At 42.3% G+C, this 27,623-nt stretch overlaps 1 protein-coding gene and 1 pseudogene across 2 annotated transcripts in view; both read left to right on the top strand.

Annotated features, from left to right (window-relative positions):
- CD247 (CD247 molecule) overlaps positions 1 to 27,623 on the top strand; it is a 198,480-nt gene that overhangs the window by 35,824 nt on the left and 135,033 nt on the right. The window lies entirely within an intron of this gene.
- LOC143986347 (U2 spliceosomal RNA) lies at positions 9,603 to 9,720 on the top strand (annotated as a pseudogene).

The raw sequence follows: 27,623 nt of genomic DNA, 5'->3' as shown, positions 1-27,623 counted from the left end.
GCATTCCCTTAATATAAAGAGAGTACCTGGGAAGATTAGTGTGCTGCTTTTTCTCCTCCCCCAGCTCTAAGCTCTTGTACACACGGTCGGACATTCCGACAACAAAATACGTCAGATTTTGTCCGACAGATTTTGTCCGAAAATGGTGTTGCATACACACGGTCGGACAAAGTTGTCGGAAAATCCGATCGTAACGTGATGACGTTATTTCGTTACGATGGGACTACGTTCAGGCTAGTAGCCAATAGCTTTGGTCTTAGGAATTTGATCTGAGCATGCGTGGCACTTTTCCTGATCGGAATTCTCTACAAACGATCGGACAAAGTCCGATCGGATCATGTTGTCGGAAAATTTTATAGCCCAGCTCTAAAACTTTGTCGGTCGGATATTCCGACGGAAGCAGTCCAATGGAGCCAACACACGGTCGGATTATCCAACAACACGGTCCGATCGGACTTTTTCCGTCTGAATGTCCGACCGTGTGTACAAGGGCTTATGCAGCTGAGAACAGAAGGTATGTGAGGCATTAAAACATTTATTTATAATGTTTTTTTTTATATAGCTATACACAAATGTTTTGCCTTTCATTTCCGTTTTAAGCGGAGTGGCTTGTTTTACAAGGCGATCGTTTACAATCACTTTAATGATTCTGTGCACAGAGCAGTGTCAAGTGTTTCCACCTTTTCTACTGCTGATTACTCTTCAGTGGCAACATGAATGTTCAGAACGACAGTGATTTCTGCATTGTACCAGTCTGCTCTACCACATTGGAATCTGGCCTCTGCAATGACAGATTCCCTTTAGAAGAAGAAGCTATACACTATATAAATGAAATGTCCACCTTAGTCATGGGTACTTGCTAACCTGGATTTGTTGCTACAGCTATTTTCTGATCGGCTGCCCAGCACCTCCATTTTGTTATATAAATGAGGCCAGGCAGGAACGCTCCAGTAAAGAACTGAGCTCGGAAGTCATTTACGGGAATCATTACCAGTGCTCGCCTGTTACAGTTATTGTCTTATTGATCAGGGGCAGCCGCTGTCCTTAGCCGTCCTTCAAGGCCACGCACAACGCTCCGGTGAGGGGAGACAGGAGGGTGACCCTACTATTGAGCTTCTACAACAAGGTTAACTGTACAGGACAGGGGTACGGGGGGAACGTAATCTACAGCCAATGATAGATGATGAGACTGTCGGTATATGTTGTGGTGATCGGCGGAGGCAGGGGGAGAGAATTAGATGCTGTTTGTATCAGGCACGCTCAACAAGGCTCTGAGTGTCCTGCTGAAATACAATCTCTGAAAGTGACCAGCAAATATAGTTGATGTCTAGGGATGTACGAATATGCCTGGATTTCATTCCTGGTAGGAGGTTGTTGAATCCTGTTTAAAATTCATGCAACACAAATATAAAGTGGTTGTAAACCCTTGAAATGAAAAATGAACAAAGCATATCCTTCTATAGATAGTGTTTACTTGCCCCATCCCAAAGCACTTAGTGTAGCTCTTATCTGCTCCCTCATTCCTCTGATACACTATATTAACAATAGTACTGGAACACCTGCCTTTACATGAATGGCATCCCAGTCTTAGTCCGTAGGGTTTAATATTGATTTGGCCCACCCTTTTGAAGCTATAACAGCTTCAACTCTTCTGGGAAGGCCGTCCACAAGGTTTAGGAGTGTGTTTAGGGGAATATTTGACCAGAAGCGCATTTTTGAGGTCAGGCACTGATTTTGGGTGAGTAGGCCTGGCTCGCAGTCTCTGCTTGAATTCATTCCAAAGGTGTCCTATTGGGTTGAGGCAGGGGCGGACTGACAACTCATGGGGCCCCCGGGGAATAGAATATTATAGGGCCCCTGGGCAATAGAATATTATGGGGCCCACGGGCAATAGAATATGGGGCCACACAGTAAATACACACAGACACACAATATACACACAGTATACACACACAGACACACAATACACACACACACAATACACACATTGAAAAGGTACTGAAGAGGTGGGGCACCTATAATCTTGGGATTTAAAAAAAAAAAAGGTTTTTATATACTGTCCCTGGTTTTATTGAGGCTGGCAACCCTGATGGGGCCCTTAGTGGCATGGGGCCCTCGGGCAGTGCCCGAGTGCCCCGAATGGTCAGTCCGCCCCTGCTATCTGCCATAATCCCCAAATCTGCTTCCGTCCACCTAAGAGTCCGAGGTGTTCTCATCAACCTTTGTGTGTTCCATTTCCTTCAGCATCTTGCGAAATGCTGGAAAAAACTTTAAGGTGGCCTGTCCACATTATGAGTGAACTTTTTCCCTAGTGGGTGAGCATTATAATTGTACAGCAACCAGTTGCCTATAACCCACGAAAAAGTAAATTTTTCTTGGTTTTGCCAATGTATAACTTTCACCCACAAAAATATCTTTCTCACATGCATTGTAGTAAACCAGTTTCCTGTACAGGAAAAGCCCTACATAACATTCAGAGCCAGCGTTGTGCTCAAACGTCTTTTTAGGTCACTTGTGATGAGTTGCTTTGTTTTAAAGATCTGAGCTGATCTACGAAGTGTTTTGAGTTTATTTCAAAGTAAAAGTAGCACAGATATATTTCAGTTGAGACAACTTTATAACATTCCTATAACACCTTGACACTACACTTTAAAAGCAGAAGTCACCCTCTCCCTGTAAAAATTGTGTAAATCAGGTAAAAAAAATACTCCTCTTTCCTCCAAAATTGACAAATGCTTTTACCAAGTGGTGTGTATCACATGGCTCCTTCATTTCCTCAATCTCACCCTCTCTGTTCTCTCCTTCTCTCATCTACTCTTTCATCTTCTCCTCCCACCTACTCTATCCTCTCCTTCTCCCACCTATTCTTCCATTTCTATCTTCTTTTCTGACCGCTCTATTTGCCATCCATTCTGTGCACTCCTTCTGCCAACTTCATCCTCTGCCCACTTTATTTTCTGTAAACTCCACCTCCCCTATATTCTGATCCCTCTATCTTCCCTTGATTCTGTCCCCTCCATCTCCTGCCCACTCTGTCCCCTCCATCTCCTGCCCACTCTGTACTCTTCATTCCTCTTCCATCTTTCATGCTTTCCCTACTCACCACCTCTGCCTCCATTCTGTCCTCTCCATCTCCCCTTTTATTCTGTCCTCACCATCTCCCCCCATTCTGTTCCTTCCATCTCCTACCCACTCTGTCTTTTCCATCTACATCCATTCAATTCCCATCACCTTCCCCATTTTGTTTAATCCATTTTCACCCCACTCTTTCTTCTCCATCTCTCCCCATTCTGTTCTTTCCATCCTCTGTCCACGTTGTCTTCTCCATCTCCCATTCATTCTGTCTTTACCATTGCCCACCCACTCTATCCCCTCCATTACTCCTCCATATCCCACCCTTATTGTTCTCTGGATTCTCCCCTTTCTGTCTTTTCCAACCTCTCCACCTTTTTCTGTTTTCTTCCTTCAACCACTCACCCTAACCTGTCCATCTACATCCATTCTTTCACTATGTTTCCAACCTACACTTTCTTATACCCCCCCCCCCCCCCCCCATTCTGTTATTTCCATCTTATGTCCACTCCAGTGGCGGCCCGTCCATAGGGGGCGCCCGGGCGCCGCCCCCCCCAGTGTGGTCACAAAAAAAAAAAAAAAAAAAAAGTAAAAAAAAAAAAAAGTTTTAAAACTGGCCCTTTAAAAAAAAAAAAGTTTTAAAACTGGCCCTTTAAAAAAAAAAAAGTTCTTTAAGGAAGTGCTGGAGCGGTGGTCACAGTGTACGCCGGGAAACGCCACGCCAATGCAATCATGAGATTGCAGGCGTGGCGCTTCATTTGCGGGCGTTTAGCCCGCCTCAGGGCGCTTTCTGAAGCGCTGAGTAGCTTCCGCCCGGTGTTCTGCCTAATAGAGTCCGGCCATCGATATGTGTCCGTTCCGTACTGCGCATGCGCAGTACGGAGCAGACGAAGCTTCGGAAAATCTCCGAAGCTGAACGGCGCCTGCGCCGTGAGTGGAGGAGGTAGCCCCACTATCCAAGCGGACATAGGGTTTAGAATTTTAGAGGGCCCCTCGCGGGCGAGCTTCGCTCGCCACGCTTCGGGCTCGGCCTCGCTGCGCTCGGCTCTTTTTTATTCTAACTCTATGTCCACTTGGATAGTGGGGATAGAACCTGGACTCACGGCGCAGGCGCCGTTCGTCCTCGGCAATTTTCGGAATCTGTGCTCCTGTGTACTGCGCATGCGCAGTACGCAGAGGACAGCATCTGATGGAGGACCCTAATTGACAAGACACCGGCGCTGTAGTATGTGTTACTACGGCCGGGCGGGCAGTTTGATTGACATCTGAGTTGAGTCAGATGTCACTTCCTGTCTTCTCTCTCCCATCTCACCTGAGAGAGGAAACAGGAAGTAAGAGGAGAGGAGCGGCTGCGGAGAGCACACAGTCAGGTAAGGTGTGTGTGCCTGTGTGTGTGCGTGCGTGTGTTAGTATGGTATGCCTGTGTTAGTATGGTATGCCTGTGTTAGTATGGTATGCCTGTGTTGTGTAAGTCCCATTGTGCAGCTCCAGGAAGACTTCTCCTACCCAAGTACAGAGCTGAGAAGTGTCAGCCTCCAAAGCAGAGAGGTCAGGGGTAGACATCTGAAATACAGAAAACAACAACATAGCACAATACATAAATACCTGTATATGTAGCCTACATTTAAAGGCCAACTAGCCATTTTGTGCCAGTAGATGGAAACCAAGTTCATTTGCAAATAGGTCCAGACTGTTAATTACTGCATTTTGTTCCTGTGAAAATTTCCGCATAAGGGATTTCATTTCTATTTTGTGTATGCGTTGTGCTATAGATGTTATGGATCATGACATTGTACAGAGTTTGTACTGTGTAAATATAATGTGTGTGAAGACCAAACCTTTTTCTGACACTTGCTGCTTACAAGTCAAAAACCAATTTTTGCTAGAAAATTACTTTGAACCCCCAAACATATATATATATATATATATATATATCACACACAGACGTGTGTGTGTGTGTGTGTGTGTGTGTTCGTGTTCAAATTGCATTACTATCGGCCACAAAAACCTTTTCTCAAGAAATGTTCCATGTTGCCTTTAATCTGCAAACATACAATACTCTTTAAAGAGGCAGCGCTTATTTGTATGCATCCTTGTCCTGATAAAAGAATTGCATCCTAGGCAAGCGGCCTCTTACATCAGTCTGAATATTGTTGGCACATGTCAGATGAAAGGAGTGGCTTTTATTTTCTAAATAAGATCTGTCTGGGATGCGCTTTCCCTATATATTTTATGTATATTTACAATTAAAAAAAATATATTTTTAAATAAATAAAAATATATATATATATATATATATATATATATATATATATATATATATATATATATATATAATAATTTTTTTTATTATATTATATTTTTTAATTTAAATTTTTTATATCTATATATAGATATATATCTCTATCTATATATATATATATATATATATATATATATATATATATATATCTCTATATCCTCTGCCCTCCTAACTTGCAGGGAGCTGACAATTGGGATTGTACTGTCTGCTCTCATGTTGTAAAGCACTGCGTAAACTGTCAGTGCTATATAAATCCTGTATTATAATAATCTGCTACTACAGCCATGTCTCCAGCAAGAGTCTGGATAGCGTCAATCATATTTGCATACATACAGCAAAAATTGGTACAAAAATGTGATCCAATGGCAGAAAAATCAATATAATCTGCAATCTACATTTTTATTTATTTTTTCCTCCTTTTTGGTTTTCTGAGATTTTCCGGTTCTCCCGGTTGTGACTCATTGGCACCTGAAATCCTTTATCACCCCAAGGTGATTATTCATCGATCTTTCATTTCCTGTCCCCCCCCTCCCCCCCTTGTCGCTGGGTGTACCCAGTTTACCTGTCATATTTGCATTGGAGGGATGGATTCCTTCTATTCCTGGGAATTTGTTTCTGTAATTACATAATCTCACTCTCATTGCCTGCAAGCTAGGGTGAGGCTATACAGGGCGCAGCGGAGGCACCTGAGCCCAGAAAGTCTAGGTGGCCCATAACCAGAACCTTTATTTCCCTGCAGTGGGCTGCCATTCCAAACCAAAATAAAATCTTTTTTTTTTTTTTTAAATCAAACCTTTTACATTTTCATTTTAATGCTTTTATTTTAGACCTGGTAACGTGATCACTGGGTCTCTGTGCTTTCTATGCAATGCTGGCTGATCATGGCTGGGGGGGGGCAGTGCCCTGCCTTTTCACATTCGTACTTCACTCAAAAGCCCTCAGCGCTGATGCAATTGGTGGGCTCACTCTTGGGAGGAGTTCTACAGATCTAAAAGAGCCTTCATGGGTGGATGTCAGTGTGTGGCACTGAATGTTCTAGATGGGCATTCAGACATGCAGACCACCTTATGGTAACGCCTGCATGTGATGCTGAGAATCCATGATAGGAAAAAAATGAATTTCAATGAATGACAGGGGCGGGCAAGGTAAAGTCAGGCTGGGGAGAAAAGAGCTAGATGATGCTGGATGTCCTCTTGCTTTATGATAGCTTTTGATTGTTTTTTTGTTTGTTTTTGTTTTCTCCAGAAAAGTATATCTTGATTTCTTTGGCATTGTTGAGTTGCTTCCTCTTTGTAATGAAGATTCGCTCTCTTATACTTGGAAATGTTTGGTCAGCTGAAGCCGCTGGTTTGTTTGGCTCTGTGTGTCGCGCTAAATAATTAAATGACTTGGAAAGTGGTGTGTGTGCCGAGTCTTCTGGGAGAGGAACTACGGAGTGTGAGGAGGTCAGGCTGTGCGCACCGACATGAATAACGCATTTCACTTCAGTCTGATGTCTGCGATCCTTATCTGGGGGCACAGACTGCAATGTTCACACAGTTATACACAGGTATGCCTATACATAACCCTGTATTTCTGGATACATAGATACTGTTAGTACAGTATGTCTATGTACACAGCTACTGTATTTGCAGGACAATGAAATTCTGGATACACGCCAATATCATTCTACAAATTCTGGGTGTGGCTTATGAGAAGTGGGAGGGGCCAACCATGGATGGGCGGGGTCTTGCGCCCCCCCATCCTAAAACTTCACCAGCCGCCACTGGTCCACTCTTTCTTCTCCATCTCCCCTTCATTTTGTCCTTGCCATCACCAACCCACTCAATACCCTCAATTTCACAGTATAGCGGACCCCTAAGGAGCCACTGGTGAATTTGGACTTATTACTCCCTTTTGGGCACACAGCATTTTCTTCATTCTTCCACTGGCTCAGAAAATAGTCTATGGGTTTGTTTTTTTTTGGGGGGGGGGGGATATTAGAACAATGAACTTGAATAGGGGTTTGGAGAATGGCATACCCCGATAAACTGCAACTTATTAATTTGTGGACTCCTTACTTTTGGCTGCACTTCTGGCTTCAATCCTGCACAAGTTTGCTTCTGGCTGCACTGCACACACTACATGTCCCACAGGATTCTTAATACTGCTGGTGTCTTGTACTCCCTCAGGAGTTTTAAACTTACACACTGTCAGTTCTCCTCAGCATTAAGGGTCATTAACTCACTTAGCCACGCCAGAGGATCACCTTTTGCCTCCTGCCGATATCCACCAGGCTCTTCCTAGTGAGGAAGATGTAGACTAACACCACCACAGGACAGTTGGACTCCTTCCCACCAACTTTCTCCCGGCTCTCTCCAGTGAACTTCCTCCAGACCTAGCTTGATCCTTGGGCAATGGATGTGCAAATAGGCCTCCCAGCTAAGCCTAGCTGGGACGTTGGTGTCTTCACCAGGGCTTCTCTAGCACTCCTGCCCCAGGGGCAGAGCCCCTGCACAGAGGTCTCCTCCTACAGGACTTGAGCTATGAACACTGAACCCTGCTGCCGAGGCCTAAGCAGTTTTAATTTGGCGTCAAATTTTGATTTACTTTTAGTCATAGTCTTTTGACTAAAATGCCATTTTAATTTTATTCGTATTTTAGTCATCTGAATTGTTCTAGTTTTAGTCATATTTATTTGACTAAAATCTGCAGTACAATTTAGTTCACCAAAATCTAATGGGTTTAGGTAAATTGTAATGCATTATTTAAGCATTTCTCTAGAATTTACAAACTCATTCTATACTCTTGAAGTAAAACAAATTGAATATGTTATTATTTATGGTATTAGGGTTTGAACAAACTATATGCTCTGGATGGTCTGAGGAGGCCAATAATGCACAGTGAGTGCTCTGGACAGTCTGATGAGGCCTGTAATGCACACAGTGCTCTGTACCCTCTGAGGAGGCCTGTAATGCACAGTGCTCTGGACGGTGGTCTGAGGAGGCGTGTAAATGCTGCACAGTGCTCTGGAAGGTGGTCTGAGGAGGCATGTAAATGCTGCATAGTGCTCTGGAAGGTGGTCTGAGGAGGCGTGTAAATGCTGCACAGTGCTCTGGAAGGTTTGAGAAGGCTTGTAAAGCACACAGTGCTCTGGGTGGTCATCTGAGGAGGTCTATAATGCTGCACAGTGCTAAGCACGCCACACTACTAAGCACACTACAGTTGCTACCTTGCATGCTGGGAGGTAAAACACTCACGGGCTTTGCAGGCAGAGCTCCGAGGAAACCAGAAGTTCACATGGGTAAACGTCTCTACCTCACATTTTCGTTCCGTCTTTGTTCATTGACAAAAATGGGAGTTGATTTTCATCATAGCTTTCATCAATTGATCAAAATGTGAGGTAATTCTTGTTTGGTTTTTGCCACTGGAAACAAGACAGAAATTATGAAAAAAAAAATTTTCATCCACAAAATTAATAGTGGGCCTAAGACAATTTATGGCCTCTCCCCATCTTCTGGGCACACATCCCCAAGGATTGGCTGGGGTTTCATAAATATTCAGTATGGAGGCAGAGGTGGTGAGTAGGGAAAGCATGAAGGTATGGAAGAGGAATGGAGGGTACAGAGTGGGCAGGAGATGGAGGAGACAGAATCGAGGGAAGATAGAGGGATCCGAATATAGGGGAGGTGGAGTTTACAGAAAATAAAGTGGGCAGAGGATGAAGTTGGCAGAAGGAGGGCACAGAATGGATGGCAAATAGAGCGATCAGGGAAGAAGATAAAAATGGCAGATTAGGTGGGAGAAGGAGAGGATAGAGTAGGTGGGAGGAGAAGATGAAAGAGTAGATGAGAGAAGGAGAGAACAGAGAGGGTGAGATTGAGGAAATAATGGAGCCATGTGATAGACACCACTTGGTAAAAGCATTTATCTACATTATTTTTTACATTTTTATTTTTTTACAGGGAGAGGGTGACTTGAGGCTTCTGCTTTTAAAGTGTAGTGTCAAGGTGTTATAGGAATGTTATAAAGTTGTCTCAACTGAAATATATCTGTGCTACTTTTACTTTGAAATAAACTTAAAACACTTCGTAGATCAGCTCAGATCTTCACAACAAAGCAACTCATCCCAAGTGACCTATGATCTTTCCTTCTTCTGCCCACCCTGTCCGCATATGCATTAACTTACCTACTTAACCCTCTGCTTATACTATATCTGCCCTCCTTGGCAGTTGGGCACTAAAGAGGAGGAGCTTCTCTGCCTTTTGGCTAAGATCAAGAGTAGTATCTGTTCTTATCAGTGTCCAGTAGGGGTGCTGTGCTGCTATTCTGGCCTTTTGGCAGGAATGGTTGGCTGTATAGTGTCCCTGCTGGTATAATGGAGGCTCTAATAATGGCTGGAACAGAAACTGGGGCGCCCATGGGAAATGGGGCATCAGAGTAATTCCCCTTTGAAGACTGGAGGAGCCCAGTGCCTTTTGATTTGAATGGGTCTACATACTTCCCAACTTTTTGAGATGGGAATGAGGGTCATCTATCAGCAAAAGTATGCAGGCATAGGACACACCCCTTGCCACGCCCCTTTAAAAGGAGAATTGTACAAAAAAACAAGATTGGTTAAACCCACAAGTCCTTTTTTTACCATTACTATTCTTTTATATTGGCTTTTGGAATTTACAAATGCAGCAATTTAGAAATCAGATGAAAGGTTTAGCGCTGGAAAACACTTTTTGATAGATAAAAAGTGCATTTTGTATACATCTATATAGATCAGACCAAAATGAGGGACAAATGAGGAGGAAAGAGGGACAGAGTTACATTGCTCCAAATCAGGGACAGTCCCTCAAAATCAGGGATATTTGGGAGCAATGGGTCCACCTTGTCACCGAGTCACGTTCGTTTTGGATCTTTATGCTGTCACCATTTCACTGCAGAATACCTTGCAAATAGAGACTGTATATGGACTTTTTGAACATTGCAAACACTTTATGTTATGTTCACAATTAATTTCTATATCCATGTTTCCCTAATGGTTTAAGACAACGGAACAGTGGATTTTATGTTGTTTGCTATTTTCACAGGGTTAACATCATAATATGATTGTTTATATTATTTAAGGGTCTTTATTCATTATTCTGATACTTAATACGATTTTTATTTTATTTTTAGGTATAGTTGGTATACATATATATTTTGTATCCATATTTATTTGTTTAGGTTTAATTAATATATTTTTTTCTCTTTGAACATTCACTGTCATTTAGGGTTCTTTTGGGAAACTATATTAAGGTGTATTTGTTACCTTTTCTATATAGGATAGATACACCATTAAGTCAATGTTTTTATGAGTTTTTTCATGTAAGCGTATTTTCCTAACTTTTTGTAGCGCAACCCACCCTTTTTTCCTTTATGCCAAATGTAGTATAACATTTGGGTTGCTGCTTTTCTATAATTTTTGTTTGTTAAGCGCGGTTTTCCCTTTTTTTCTAGAGAATCCATGATGTCTGTGCCCCATGGGAGTTGGTCGCCCCAAAGGTGCTCTTAGTAACATTAAAAAAAAAACCTCAAGAGAAGGAGCTGAATTTACCCTTTTCCACTTACATAATTGATTATTCCTGGACCTCAGTGCTGCAAAGTGTTTTGCAATGATGGGTTCCTGGAGTAAATTCCCACCAGGGCAACTGTTAGCACCAAGACAGGTCCTTCTGTGTATGTGTAAATGTTGTAGAGACAATAGGATGTAAGCTCCTTTAACTGCAGGGGCTGAGGTGAATGCTTCAATGAAACGTGCTGCCAACAAATGCCAGTGATTAACCAGTAGAGATCTGCGCTATAGCCAAATGACGGCTACAGCGCGGACCTCCTTTGCCGGGACTACGTCTATTGACGTTGTCCCGTGCACAAGCGGCCTGCGTGCCCCCTGAGGGGCGCGCACGGCGCGCTCTGTGATCGGTGAGTCTATGAGACTCGCCTGATCACGGATCCGAGCAAGGGGTCGATCCCGACCCCTTACCACATGATCAGCTGTCAGCCAATGACAGCTGATCATGTGATACAACGGAGCCGGTAATCGGCTATTATTCCTCCTCGCGCTGATAGCGCGAGGAGAAAAAAAAAGAGCCGATCACTGGCGGCCTTGATCGGGACATCAGTCCCGATCACGGGCCAGCCCTGCCAGTGCCCACCTGCCTCCTGCTAGTGCCACCTCATTAATAAATAATTGCCCCCGTCAGTGCCACCCAGCAGTACCCACAGTGCCACCCAGCAGTGCCCACAATGCCACCCAGCAGTGCCCACAGTGCCACCCATCAGTACCCACAGTGCCACCCATCAGTGCCCACAATCTGCCTCCGCAACAGTGCTGCACCCCAGTGCCACATATCCATGCCCATCAGTGTCATTTGCCAGTGCCCATCAGTGCCGCCCATCAGTGCCCAGCAGTGCCACCTATCAGAGCCACCTATCAGTGCCCATCAGTCCCATCTATCAGTGGTACCTATCAGTGCCCCTTAGTGCCACCCATCCGTGCCACCTTATCTGTGCCCATCTTTGCCCATCAGTGCCGCCTTATCGGTGCCCATCAGTACCGCCTTATCTGTGCCTATCGGTGCCACCTTATCTGTGCCTATTAGTGCCGCCTTAACTATGCCTATCAGTGCCCACCAGTGCAGCCTATCAGTGCCCACCAATGCAGCTTATCAGTGCCCACCAGTGCAGCCTATCAGTGCCGCCTCATCAGCGAACTTCAATGAAGGAGAAAAATGACCTGTTTGCAAAATTTTATAACAAACTATTAAACATGATTTTTTGGGGGATTTTTTTTATTTTGCATCTTTTTTTGTTTGTTTAGCAAAATAAAACTCCGAGCTGTAATTAAATACCACCAAAAGAAAGCTCTATTTGTGGGAAAAAAATGATAAAAATGTCATTTGGGTACAGTGTTGTATGGCCGCGCAATTGTCATTCAAAGTGCATCAGCGCTGAAAGCTGAAAATTGGTCTGGGCAGGAGGGGGGTTTAAGTGCCCAGTAAGCAAGTGGTTAAACAAGTTTAAAATGAAAAAAGGAAATGTACTAAGAATTTAAATTAGAAAAGTGGGGCAATGAAGACATTTTGTTATTATTTTCTGTCGCTCTTAGAAGCGGTAGGGGAGTCCTTCACAATAGGTGGAACACAGAGTTTCGTAAAGTACTTTCGGTATGAAAAGACCTTGCAGATTTCTGCCTGTGTGTATTGAGATGAGACAAGGCTGGTTACATGTCAGACTCACGGGAGCCTCATTATGACATCACGTCCTGTTCTGTTCCCCTGCTTGGTGGATCGCTCGAGAAAGGGGGACCTATGTGGTCTCAGCTTCAGACCACATTATAGCAAAGCTACTCGTGGGAAAACCGGACCTAAGAGAAGCTTTGTGGTTGTGTTTTCAGATAGCCGTATCTAAACACCCCCCATCAAAAGTGTAATATATTGCAGCTTACCAGTCCTTATATGTACTGCATTCCTTTCCCTTTTCTTAGGCTTTTTTTCCTGAATTTCACCTGGGGATCCTGACAGTAACATACTTTCTTCCCCACTCAATGCAAGTGTTTACAAACGCAATTTTTTTTGGAAATTTCTTGAATTAAAAGATAAGAAAACAGTAACGTTAGCCCATTTTTTTTAATATTGTGAAAGATATTGTTACGCTGAGTAAACCGATACCTAACATGTCACGCTTCAAAACCGCTCGTGGAATGGGCGACAAACTTTGACCCTTATAAATCTTCATAGGCAACGTTTAAAAAATTCTACAGGTTACCAGTTTTTAGTTACAGGGGAGGTCCAATGCTAGAAGTTTTGCTCTCGCTATAACAATCGCAGCGATACCTCACATGTGTGGTTTGAACTCCGTTTTCATATGCAAGCGCGACTTACGTATGCGTTCGCTTATGTGCGTGAGCTCGGTGGGACAGGGCGCTTTAAAAAAAAAATTCTTATTTATTTGACCTTTTATTTTTTATTTTTACACTGTGCATTTAAAAAAAATGGGTCACTTTTATTCCTATTACAAGGAATGTTAACATCCCTTGTAACAGAAAAAAAGCATGACAGGACCTCTTTAAAGACCAAGCCTCTTTTTCAGACTCAATGTTTACAAGTTAAAAACAAGTTTTTTTTTCCTAGAAAATTACTTAGAACCCCCAAACATTATAAAAAAATTCTAACACCCTAGAGAATAAAATGGAGGTCATTGCAATACTTTTTGTCACACCGTATTTGCGCACCGGTCTTACAAGCGCACATTTTTTGGAAAAAATTCACTTTTTTGAATAAAAAAATAAGACAGCAGTGAAGTTAGACAAATTTTTTTTTATATTGTGAAAGATAATCTTACGCCGAGTAAATTGATACCTAACATGTCATGCTTCAAAATTGCGCCCGCTCGTGGAATGCCGACAAACTTTGACCCTTAAAAATCACCATAGGCGACGTTTAAAAAATTCTACAGGTTACCAGTTTTGAGTTACAGAGGAGGTCTAGGGCTAGAATTATTGTTCTCGCTCTAACAATCGCAGCGATACCTCACATGTATGGTTTGAACACCGTTTTCATATGCGGGCGCGAGTTACGTATGCGCTCGCTTCTGCGCGTGAGCTCAGCGGGACAGGGCGCTTTACTTTTTTTTTTTCTTATTTATTTTACTTTTTTTTTTTTTTTTTTTTTTTTTTTTACACTGTCCATTTAAAAAAAAAAATTGGGTCACTTTTATTCCTATTACAAGGAATATTAACATCCCTTGTAATAGAGAAAAAAGCATGACAGGACCTCTTAAATGTGAGATCTGGGGTCAAAAATACCTCAGATCTCATATTTACTCTTAAATTCAATGAAAAATTTTTTTTTTTTCAATAATTTTTTTTCCCCCTTTAATGTCTCTTCCGTTATCCAATGGTATGGAACCGAGTGGGGGCCATCTTTCCCTCACTCGGCATCCAGCCTCAGAGGGCTTCTCCTGTCAATGATAAAAGTGATCTTGCGGCGAATCCGCCGCATAGACAGCTTTTATCTGAAAGCGGACCGCCCACTGTTTAAACCGATACCAGGGTTATGCCGCCATATAATGACAATGGGCAGTCCGCAAGTAGTTAAGTGAACAATCTGAAGTTAGAAGCTGATTGGTTACTATGCACAACTGCACCAGATTCTGTGTGCTCCAGTTTTAGTAAATCTCCCCCTACTGTCTTTTTTTGGTGGTGCACTTTTTTTCGCTCTGTGGTTCCTTCGGGTCACATTAGGCGTTTTGTAAATAGAATACAAAGTGCCTTGCAAAAGTATTCACCCCCTTGGCATTTTTTGTGTTTTTATACCTCACAACCTGGAATTAACATGGATTGTTTGAGGATTTGCATCATTTCATTTACAGAACATGCCCACAACTTTGAAGATGTTTTTTTTTTATTGTAAAGCAAACTACAAATAGGACAAAATCACAGAAAAAGTCAATGTGCATAACTATTCACCCCCCCAAAAGCCAACACTTTGTAGAGCCACCTTTTGTGGCGATCACAGCTCCAAGTCGCTTTGGATAAGTCTCTATGAGTCTTGCCACATCTTACCACTGATTTTTGCCCATTCCTCCTTGAAAAACTGCTCCAGATCCTTCAAGTTGGATGGTTTGCGCTTGTGAACAGCAATCTTTAAGTCTGACCACAGATTTTCTATTGGATTGAGGTCTGGGCTTTGACTAGGCCATTCCAACACATTTACATGTTTCCCCTTAAACCACTCAAGTGTTGCTTTAGCAGTGTGTTTGGGATCATTGTCCTGCTGGAAGGTGAACCTCTGTCTTAGTTTCAAATCGCACACAGAGTGGTACAGGTTTTGCTCAAGAATATCCCTGTATTTAGCATCATCCATCTTTCCCTCAACTCTGTCCAATTCTCCAGTCCTGACTGCTGAAAAACATCCCCACAGCATTATGCTGCCACCACCATGTTTCACAGTGGGGATGGTGTTCTTTGGGTGATGTGATGTGTTGGGTTTGCGCCAGACATAGCGTTTTCTTTCATGGCCAGTTCACTTTTAGTGTCATCAGACTGGAGCACCTTCCGTCATACATTTTGGGAGTCTCCCGCATGCCTTTTCACAAACTCAAAACGTGCCATTTTGTTCTTTGCTGAAAGTAATTGATTTCTTCTGGCCACTCTGCCATAAAGCCCAACTCTATGGAGCGTACGGCTTATTGTCGTCCTATGTACAGATACTCCAGTCTCTGCTGTGGAACTCTGCAGCTCCTCCAGGGTTACCTTAGGTCTCTGTGCTGCCTCTCTGATTAATGTCCTCCTTGCCCGGTCCGTGAGTTTTGGTGTGCGGCCGTCTCTTGGCAGGTTTGCTGTTGTGCCGTGTACTTTCCATTTGGTTATGATAGATTTGATGGTGCTCCTAGGGATCATCAAAGATTTGGATTTTTTTTAAAACCAAACCCTGACTTGTACTTCTCAACAACATTGTCCCTTACTTGTTTGGAGAGTTCCTTGGCCTTCATGGCAGCGTTTGGTTAGTGGTGCCTCTCCCTTAGGTGTTGCAGCCTCTGGGGCCTTTTAAAAGGTGTGTATATGTAATGACCGATCATGTGACACTTAGATTGCACACAGGTGGACATCATTTCACTAATTATGTGACTTCTGAAGGTAATTGGTTGCACCAGAGCTTTTTATGGGCTTGATAACAAAGGGGGTGATTATATACACACATGCCAATTATCAGTTTTTTATTTCTGAAAAATATTTTTATGTATATATTTTTCTAATTTTACTTCACCGACTTAGACTATTGTGTTCTGATCCATCACATATAATTCAGATTAGCAAAAAAAAATTGAACTAAAGGTTGTAATGCAACAAAATAGGTAAAAAAGCCAAGAGGGGCGAATACTTTTGCAAGGCACTGTAGTGAGTCCTACGGTCAGTTGGATCGATGGATAAAAAGATAGACCTACTCACACATCTACATCATACGCCTCTCTGTGTGCCTCACGTTCTCACATTCTATGGACGTTCCAGGATTCCGCTTAATATTCATGTAAATCCTAAGGGGATTTATATTTATTTATTTTGTTCAAGCTTCGGGATTTAGCCGGCTGAATCCAAATCTAGTCTGAAAATCCTGCCACATTAGTGCCGGATAAAATGAATAATAAAAAAAAAAATAAAAAAAAATAAAAGGCCAACCATTGAAATGTGCAGACGAAGCATGGATTTTATGGGATATCCCGGTTCTTGTCATTTGGAATTGGAAGAGAAGTGGTGAATTTGTAATATGTAATATAAATATAAATATATATATATATATATATATATATATATACATACATACATATATATATATATATATATATATATATATACATATACATATATATATATATATATATATACATATACATATATATATATATATATATATATATATATATATATATATATATATATATATATATATATATATATATATATATATATATTTATATATGTACATATATATATATATATATATTTATATATGTACATAAAAAACTGATATAAAACTGGTATGTCTGTGTAATAAAGAGAAGATAAAGGGTTTGCTGAGCATAATAAGAGATTAAAGGTGCATTCCAGGCAAATGGGAAAGTTTTACATTTAAACCGGTTCTGAGGATACAATCTACCTACCAAATCCTTCCATTCTCCTTCTGATGTTCTCTATCCATGTGGTCACCACTGACGGTCAATTAATTCCATCCAACATTCTACGATAAGAAAAAGGGACACCGATAGTACAAAGTACATAGGCAACCCCCAACCCCTGACATGCCCCCAGGAAACCCCATCATAAAGAATCAATATGCAAATAAAAATTGGTCAAACACGCAAGTTCTTTTATTAACTGATATTTTAGCCTCATATTCGCTTTTCAAAAGAAAAAGAAAATCATTATAAATTGGATTAAAAAAAATGTAGACGTCTACTAAATAAAAAAAAATAAAATAAAAAAAATCACAATGTACCATCATTTACACCAAAATTTCAAATAACACTCTTATGAATTGAAGTCGTCTTTCGCAGGGCGAATGTAACATTCATTTGGAGAATCCAATTCGTTTCCATGTTGTCAATTTGCATGTATTTAGAATATGTTAACTAGTAAAGGTGTTGTTTTATGTATTTCTCTGTCGAATATCAGCAATGCTGGATGCCGCATTTTCTGAGAATATTCAATCAGAAGAGAAAATATCCTAAAAACATTCAAACAGAAGAGAAAATGCACTGATGGCGCGTACACATGATCAGAGTTTTCGTCTGAAAAATCCTTGGATGGTTTTTCCGATGGAATTCCGCTCAAGCTTGGCTTGCATACACACGGTCACACAAAAGTTCTCCGAACTTTCCACCGTCAAGAACGCGGTGACGTACAACACTACGATGAGCCCTAGAAAATGAAGTTCAATGCTTCCTAGCATGCGTCGAATTGTTTCCGAGCTTGCGTAGGAATTTTGCACATCGGAATTGCTACAGACGATCGGAATTTCCGATTGGAACTTTTTCCATCGGAAAAATAGAGAACTTGCTCTCAATCTTTTGCTGGCGGAAATTCCACCAGCAAAATTCTGATGGAGCATACACACGGTCGGAATTTCCAACCAAAAGCTCTCAATGGACTTTTGCTGGTGGGATTTCATATCGTGTATACGGGGCTTAAGAACTTTTGATCAGAAAGAAAAAAATACACTAAGAACCTTCTCTCAGAAGAGTTAAAATAATACTAAGGGTTAAGCTTTATAAAAAATAAATAAAAAAAAACATTTAGAACAACTTAGAACTGGATGCATGTATTCCAATGGGGGGGGGGGGGGTTTGAAGCACGTGATTAGAGCCAGAGGCTCCAATAGGCTTAAAAAAAGGGTGGGTTTCGGGGGGCAGAGCACTGCGCTTCGGGCCCACCCCATTGTGTGACAAAAGCAAATGAATATTCGCTATTGTAACACCGATTCTCCTTCCGGCCTATCGGGAAGCGGGTCCTGAGACCTGTCACCCAATTGGCTGAAAGGACGGGCGATCCTATTGGACGCCTAGGAGGAGGAGGAGGGAGGAGATGCACAGTGGAAGCCGCTGTGATATAGAGGAGGAGGAGACGCCTGCCTGTCGCCCATAGGAGTGCTGCCTGCCCGAAACCTAGATGGGGTAAGTCTGGGGCACCAGCCACCACTGCTCCCAATGCACTTCTATGGGCCTTCCCAATGCACTTTTATGGACGTTCTGAATGTACTTCTATGGGCCTTCCCCAGGGACTTTTATGGGCCTTCCCAATGCACCTCTATGGGCTTCCCAATGCACTTCTATGGCCTTCCGAACGCACTTCTGTGGGCTTTCCGAATGCACTTCTATGGCCGTCTTTATGCACTTCTATGGGCTTTCCCAATGCACTTCTATGAACCTTCCAAATACACTTCTATGACTTTATAAATGTACTTCTATGGCCTTTTCGGAATGCAGTTCTATGGCCTTCTGAATGCACTTCTATAGGCTTTCCCAATGCACTTCTATGAGTCTTCCAAAAGAACGTCTATGGCCTTCCGAATACATTTCTATGGCCTTCCTAACGCACTTCTATGGGCCTTCCAAATGCATTTCTATAGGCCTTCCCAACAGGAAACCATGATGCATGCATTTTTAGCAGGTCAGAACGCATGTATGAAAACTCAGCAGTGTAAATGGCCCCTTTACAGTAGTATTTATACCCTAACTGAACCTTAACATTTAGGGCTCAGGTACACGGGGGTCAATGGAGAAGTGTAGATGACACATCTGGAGGCTGTATTTGACCTGTTTTGAGTTGCTTTTCTTTGGATGCAGCATTAGATTAGAAGAAATCTATCCTAAAAACATTCGATCAGAAGAGAAAATGTGCTATGAACATTCGATCAGAAGAGAAACAATGCTATAAACATAAGAAATTACCTTAAGAACATTTGATCCGAAAAGAAAATACTCTGAGAACATTTAATCAGAAGAGAAACTACCCTTTAAACATTCAATGAGAGGAGAAAATACTCTGAAAACATTAAATCAGGAGAGAAAATAACTTTTCAGAGAAAATAGCCTAAGAACATTCAATTTGTCACCATTCACACAACAGGCAGCTACAGCATATACATTGTGTTAGAACCCCCTAAAACTAATGCTGGTTATTTCACACAGAAGGAATGTTTTGCTGGATGAATAGCTATGCAATTTTTTTAATAATAAACTTAAGTGTAGCATAACCATTATTCTATTTATAAATGTTTTCACATTGGATTCACATAACTTTCACCAAAGATTCACTAATTTTATAATTAGGTTCATTTTATAAATATAACCCATTCTTGGTAGTTAAAGAAAAACCTCAGTCATTCTTTTATCTTTCCATCTATTAAATCTTCTGCCCTTGTTGTTGTTTTAACTTTGGATAGTAAAACATTTTTTTTTCTGCCAGTAAATCCCTTATACAGCCCACTTCCTGTTTCTTGTCTTGTGATTGGCCTAGGCTTATGACATCATGCACAGCTCTCTCTCTCCTGAGAGTTTGCCAAGAAGGGAGGGGGGGGGGATGAGTCATAAGAGGGCCAATGAGAGCTGCAGAGCTGGAGGTGTGCCTCTGTGTGTCTGTGTAAATCCAGGAAGTGAACAGGCAGCAGCTTCAGCTGCCCACAGTTAAAATGGCTGCCGCCAGACTCAGTGGAGGTAGATTTTTGCAGCATATTTGGCAAGTACAGAATCACAGAATATGTAAAATAATATGCTAAGTGGTTGGAGGGAAGCTTCAGAATGGCAAAGATGTACACATTTTTTGAGCAGACTGCAGTTCCTCTTTAACCACTTCAGCTCTGGACCATTTGGCTGGCCAAAGACCAGACCACTTTTTGCGATTCGGCACTGCATCGCTTTAACTGACAATTGCGCGGCCATGCAACGTGGCTCCCAAACAAAATTGACGTCTTTTTTTCCCCACAAATAGAGCTTTCTTTTGGTTTCGGTTTTTATTAAAACAAAAAAAGCGACAATTTTGAAGATTTTTTTTTTTAACTTTTTGCTATATTAAATATCCCCCAAAAAATATATAAAAAAACGTTTTTTACCCTCAGCTTAGGCCGATACATATTCTTCTACATATTTTTGGTTTAAAAAAAAATCGCAATAAGTGTATGTTGATTGGTTTGCGCAAAAGTTATAGCGTCTACACAATAGGGGATAGTTTTATGGCATTTTTTTTTTTAACTAGTAATGGCGGCGATCATCGATTTTTATCATGACTGCGACATTGTGGCGGACACATCGGACAATTTGGACGCATTTTTGGGACCATTGGCATTATTACAGCGATCAGTGCGATTAAAATTGCATTGATTACTGTAAAAATACTCTGTATGGACAGACGATCTGTCAGTTCACTGCTCAGAGAACCGGAAACTGTGTGTTTAAGACTGCCGGGCACTTGCATCGGCTCGGGCACACGCGCCCCCTAGTGGCCGTTTATCCGTTTATGCTACCGACGTAGCATAACGGCGATTTTCACAGACGAACCATGCTGCCACAGTACAACTGTGACGGCTGGTCCGCATGCGGTTATATAGTAACTTTTATTTTATAGAAGGATGTACATCAGATAAAAAAAGGAAAACCAAGGAGGAAAGAGGGACAGAGGGTTTGATTCCAAATGGGGGATTGTTGGGAGCCATATAAATTCCCAGGGAAAATGCCGGCTTCCTTGATTCTTAGCACCACCCTTTCTTAGAGCCGACAGACTGGAGCAAGAGAGGGAGGTCGCACAGTACTGAATTTTGTGACAAGCAATGAAAGTCTCATGGAAAAGGACAAATATAAGATAAATCCGACTTCAAGGGATTTCAAGTATAAAGATGAAATTAGTGTATACTGTAGGGTTGCCACCTGTTCGGGATTCGCCCGGACAGTTCGAGTTTGGAATCATGCATCTGGGTTTCAGACTGTCTGCGACCCGGACACATTATTCAGACTGGACTGTCTCCTCCCTTCTCTCTACTGCCTCTAAGTGAGTACGCTAAGGTAAATCAGGGTTCTCAGAGCACTCATTACATCAGAGCTCCCCCTTACATCTGAGTCCTCTTTGTACACCAGAGCATCTCTTATGTTAGAGTCTCCAGAGTTCTCCCTTACATCAGAGTCTGCAGAGTCCCTCCTTACAATGAAAGGGAAACCTGTGGACTATGATGTAAAGGGGGAACTATGTGGACTCTGATGTAAAGGGAGAACTCTGTGGACTCTGATGTAAAGGAGGAACTTTGTGGACTATGATGTAAAGGGAGAACTCTGTGGACTCTGATGTAAAGGAGGAACTTTGTGGACTATGATATAAAGGGGAAACTCTGTTGACTCTGATGTAAAGGGGGAACTCTGTGGACTATGATATAAAGGGGAACTCTGTGGACTATAATGTAAAGGGGAACTCTGTGGACTCTGATTTAAAGGGGAACTCTGTGGACTATGATATAAAGGGGAACTCTGTAGACTCTGATGTAAAGGGAAAACTCTGTGGACTATAATGTAAAGGGGGAACTCTGTGGACTATGATGTAAAGGGGAACTCTGTGGACTATGATGTAAAGGGGAACTCTGTGGACTATGATGTAAAGGGGAACTCTGTGGACTATAATGTAAAGGGGAACTCTGTGGACTCTGATGTAAAGGGGAACTCTGTGGACTCTGATGTAAAGGGGAACTCTGTGGACTATAATGTAAAGGGGAACTCTGTGGACTCTGATCTAAAGGGGAACTCTGTGGACTATAATGTAAAGGGGGAACTCTGTGGACTATGATGTAAAGGGGAACTCTGTGGACTCTGATGTAAAGGGGAACTCTGTGGACTATAATGTAAAGGGGAACTCTGTGGACTCTGATGTAAAGGGGAACTCTGTGGACTTTGATGTAAAGGGGGATTTTGTGATTAACTTCATATGATTACAAATGTTATTTAATGGAAACATCTATGCATAGTTTATCTATGCATACTATGAAAACAAATTGCCGTGCGACGCTGTAGTGTTCGGTTTTGACTTGAAGAGAAGGTGACAACCCCAGTACACTGGGCAAATGTTTTGTGTTTAGCAGTCACAACATTCCCAGGCCGGTACAGTCAGGCAGGCAACTGATTTTATTTGCTCTCTAAAGCTTCAGTTCCTAACACAAGCAGTAAATCCTGCTGTGCTTGTCCAGATGAGGGCACAGCTCCCCTAGTGGCGGGATAGGAGTAGGACATAGGAGGCAATAACCATATAGCAGACTATTCATGCATCTCAATGAAGGGCACAGGATATTTCTCTGGGGAAATCAAAGCCAAGTTCATGTGACTCGGGCGACCCTATAAAAGAAGCGCCCGGAGGGGGAGAACGCGTTTCTGGGAAGCAGCTGCCTAAGGCGGCAATGCTAGTGAAGCCCTGAAGTCTCCAGAAAAAAAACAAAAAAAAACAGCTGTATGTAATTTGTAAACAATGACAGAGATGTGCGGGGTCACCCACGCCCCTCCTCCACCCCCTCCCCACCCCCCGTCACAAATTGACCCAATTTATTTTTCATGAAGGTCTGAGGGTAGAAAGGCACGGCAAGTTTTTTTTTTTCTGTGAATCGTCCTGTGTGATTCCTGATTTTCTGGGATGGAAACGGAGAAAAGAATGGAGCGCAGAAATAGAAAGTATTTGCCGCAATTATAGCGATCAACGTCAGCTCAAAAAGAGGATTCTAGAAAGTCACTTGGTGCCCATTTGGATCTACACATGTGCGCAATTATGCTATTTATTTTTTATTTTTTAGTAGCAATAGGCATGCGCGTTGGCATGCATCAATGTGCGTTGATGTGGGTTATTGATGCGCAATGGCGCAAGTCTTTTTTTTTTTTCACTTTAAGAACTGGACTGGATAGAGTTAACAGCCATTGACCTCTGCTTGGTAACATCTATTGCCAATGCGTCAAAATATGCATTAGCCCTCCTTCACATGGGCGCCATCCCGTTTGATCGGAGAAGATCTAGACTTTTGTGACATCTGTGCCCATTCAGTTTTTTTCTGCCTTTACAAACCAGAGCTTCCAAGACCCATGCTGGATCCATGGGCAGCCATGCTGGATCTGTGCCTCCATTTTTATCCGGCTAACTTCGATCCATCATGTTTAGGTATGGAGAATGTTGACCTTTTCCATCCCCCCCCCCCCCCCCCCAGAGCTGGACTGATGTGGAGGTTATTGGGATGTAAGCAGATGTATGTACGTTTACATACTCCTGCACATAGACTTACATGGAGCTTCCAATCTTGTCCACCTGAAAAACCGAAATATGGACTTAATTGGACCATTGTGGGAAAAGGGCTCTGACTTGGATTTTTATGCATTGCCATGGCTTCCATGGAACTCCCGATGTACATCTATTGTCCTCCCAGTGCACTTCTATGGCCCTTCCAAACACACTTGTATAGGCCTTCCCAACGCACTTCTGTGGGTCTTTCAGGCGCACTTCTATGGGCCTCCTAATGCACTTCTATGGGTCTTCCTCACACACATCTGTGGGCCCTGCCAAAGCACATCTATGAGCCTCCTACCTCTATGGGCTTCCCAATGCACTTCAATGGGCCTTCCCAATGCATCTTACTGCGTCGTCCCAAAGCACTTCTACAGGTCTTCCGAACACACTTATATGGGCCTTCCAAATGCACTTTTATGGGCCTTTTCAACATACTTCTATGGAACTTCCCAATGCATTTCTATGAGCCTTCTCCACATACTTCTATGGGCTTTCTCAATGTCCTTCTATGGGCCTACCCAACGCACTTCTATGGGCTTCCCAACACACTTCTCTGGGCTTCCCAACGCTCTTCTGTGGGCTTCCCAAGACACTTCTATGGGCCTCTCAACTCACTTCTATCGGCCTTCCCCATGCACGTCTATGGGCCTCCTTCCTCTATGAGCTTCCCAATGCACTTCTATAGGCCTTCCCCACAAACTTCTATGGGCCTCCTTCCTCTATGAGCTTCCCAATGCACTTCTGTAGGCCTTCTCCGTGCACTTCTATGGGCCTCCTTCCTCTATAGGCGTCCCAATGCACTTCTATAGGCCTTCTCCATGCACTTCTATGAGCCTTCCTAACACATGTCTATGGGCCTCCTTCCTCTATGAGCTTCCCAATGCACTTCTATAGGCCTTCCCCACAAACTTCTATGGGCCACCTTCCAATATGAGCTTCCCAATGCACTTCTATAGGCCTTCTCCACGCACTTCTATGGGCCTCCTTCCTCTATGGGCTTCCCAATGCACTTCTATAGGCCTTCCCCACAAACTTCTATGAGCCTACCTAACACATGTCTATGGGCCTCCTTCCTCTATGAGCTTCCCAATGCACTTCTATGAGCCTCCCAACTCACTTCTATAGGCCTTCCTCACGCACGTCTATGGGCCTTCCCAACACATATCTATGGGCCTCCTTCCTCTATGGGCTTCCAAATGCACTTCTGTTGGTCTTCCCAATTCACTTCTATGAGTCTCCCCAATGCACTTATATTGGCCTTGCAAGGGCACTTCTCTGGACCTTCTAAACACACGTCTATTGGCCTTCCGAATGCATTTCTGTGAGCTTTCCCAATAGGGAAGCATGACGCATGCATTTTACCACGTCAGAACGTATGTGTTAAAACTCAGCAGTGTAAATGGGCCCTTACAGCAGATATAGTATATACCCTAACTGAACTCCATCATTTATCGCACATGTACACGGGCATCTTTTTCCCCTCAATAGAGTAGTGTAGTGTAGTGGTCCTCAACCCTGTCCTCGGGGCCCACTAACAGGCCGGGTTTTATGTATTTCCTTGGGGAGATGACCCAAACTTTTCTTGTCAAACACGAAGGGGGTCTGTTTATAAAACATTTGTTGCACAAATGCCAGAAGCATTCATGCAACCTAAATAAAGTGTCACCATCATGTTTCCAAGAGATTAATGCCCAGCTTCATTTAGTGGCCAAAATGCAGTATAGTTTTCTGAAATACCTCAATGATAAAACATTTTCTAATTTCCACACTTTACCTCAAGAGTTGCATTGTGTACATCTCTTTCACCTTGTAAAGATTGTCTGTCCTAGTATTTTACCAGGTTTCCATGACTGCTGGTCACGTTTCCTGGTTTGGGGGGGGGGGGGTTTCTTTGCTTTTAGGGTTCTACGGAGCCATACTGGAGCCACCCTGCCGTTCCACAGTCCTGGAAAGGACTACATGTGCTGAAACACAGAGGTAGCTCAAGAGTGAAGGGGGCTCCAAATTTTGTGAATGACTGAGGGCATTCACACTGGTGCTAGGGATCATGGGACATGTAGTCCCAAGGAGGAGGATCATGTGACTTGTTATGAAGCTATGGGTGTTCATTCTTCAACAGGAAGTCTGGAGAAGTGGGGCAGAGGGAGCAGGAATCTGGGGCTATGGCAGGACCTCCGTGTAAATGTTTCTGGAGCTTTTGCAAAGTATTTAGGTATTATCTGGTGCACAATGTTTATAAACTAAAATGTTAATAAAAAAAAAAAGACTTTAGTACTACTTTAAACCTAGAAATAATTCTTATTTTTTAAGTCTTACCTGTTTTTATCTCTTTAATCAAATGCAAATTTTGAGGACAATATTGTGTTATTGGACTAAAAATAATCTTAGTGGTTTTTATTACTGAAAGTTTGGTGTGATCGACATACGCTCAAGAATTGCAGGATGTACAAAAACAATAATATTCTCTATGAATTCTTAAGACACTCTGCTGTTAGAAAAATAAACGATTTAAGGGTTATTTGGTGATGTTCGTTTTATTCTACATTTTTTTTTTTTGATTTTGCAGCGGAATTATGGAAACTCAGTTTTTTGTCTACTGATCTGCTGAAGCAAAATTTGATTGAAAAAGAAACAATGAGTCGTTTGTTTTATTTCTTTTTCTTAGTTTTTTTTTTTAATTTGTGGATTTTTAAAATTTTTATTTATGTTTTTTTTTCTTTTTTTGTTATTTATATGCCATCTAACTTGCGCCGATATACGTTGGCAGAATGGCACGGCTGGGCACAAGCACGTACCTGTCTCTTTAAGTGCCCAGCCGTGGGTCGGGAGCGCGCCGCTGGCAGTATGCTCCCGACCCAATCTTATGTTCCGTGACCGCGGGACCAGCAGACCCGATCGCCGCCGGTGTCCCGTGATTGCGTCACAGAGCTGAAGAACAAGGAGAGGTCTGTGTAAACAAACCTCTCCCCCGTGCTTCCCTGTGTGGCTGTCACTGATCATCTCTTCCCTTTTATAGGGAAAGACGGTCAGTGATGTCACATGCCAGGCCACGCCCCCTACAATAAAAAAAAAAACACATAACTCCTTTACTGCCAGTGTCATTTACACAGGAATCAGTGCATTTGTATAGCACTGATTGCTGTATAAATGCCAATGGTCCCAAAAATGTGTCAAAAATGTCCGATGTGTCCGCCATAATGTTGCAGTCACAATAAAAATTGCTGATCGCCACCATTACTAGTAAAAAAAAAATATTAATAAAAATGCTATAAAACTATCCCCTATTTTGTAAACGCTATAACTTTTGCGCAAACCAATCAATAATCGCTAATTGCGATTTTTTTTTATACCAAAAATATGTAGAAAAATATGTATCGGCCTAAACTGAGGAAAAAAAATTTTTTTTATATATTTTTGGGGATATTTATTATAGCAAAAACTAAAAAATATAGAATTTTTTTCAAAATTGTTGCTCTATTTTTGTTTATAGCGCAAAAAATAAAAACCGCAGAGGTGATCAAATACCACCAAAAGAAATCTCTATTTGTGGGGAAAAAAGGACGCCAATTTTGTTTGGGAGCCACGTCGCACAACCGCGCAATTGTCAGTTAAAGCGACGCAGTGCCGAATCGCAAAAAGGGGCCTGGTCCTTTGGCTGCAAATTGGTCCGGGGCTTAAGTGGTTAAAGCTGAATTTAAATCTGTTTATATTTTGCCTTTTCTGATCCTCCCCCATCTCCTCCCTCAACATGCTAATGAAAATTTCAAATAAAATCTTCTTATTTCTGTTACATTTATTTTTGACCTAGTGACTTTATTACTAGGTCTCTGTGCTTCTCTATGGGATGCAGGTCATGGCTGGTGAGAGGCGGTGTACATGGCATCCTGATTCATCACAGCACCTTGCCTCGGTACTCCTTTCAAGAGTCCTCTGCCCCGATGCCAG

Source organism: Lithobates pipiens, unplaced genomic scaffold, assembly GCF_037356315.1.
Source record: "Lithobates pipiens isolate NorthernLeopardFrog02 unplaced genomic scaffold, aLitPip1_a1.2 Scaffold_16, whole genome shotgun sequence".
Taxonomy (NCBI): Eukaryota; Metazoa; Chordata; class Amphibia; order Anura; family Ranidae; genus Lithobates; species Lithobates pipiens.
The sequence above is the reverse complement of the archived record's forward strand: the minus strand, read 5'-3'. Positions and strand labels throughout refer to the sequence as shown.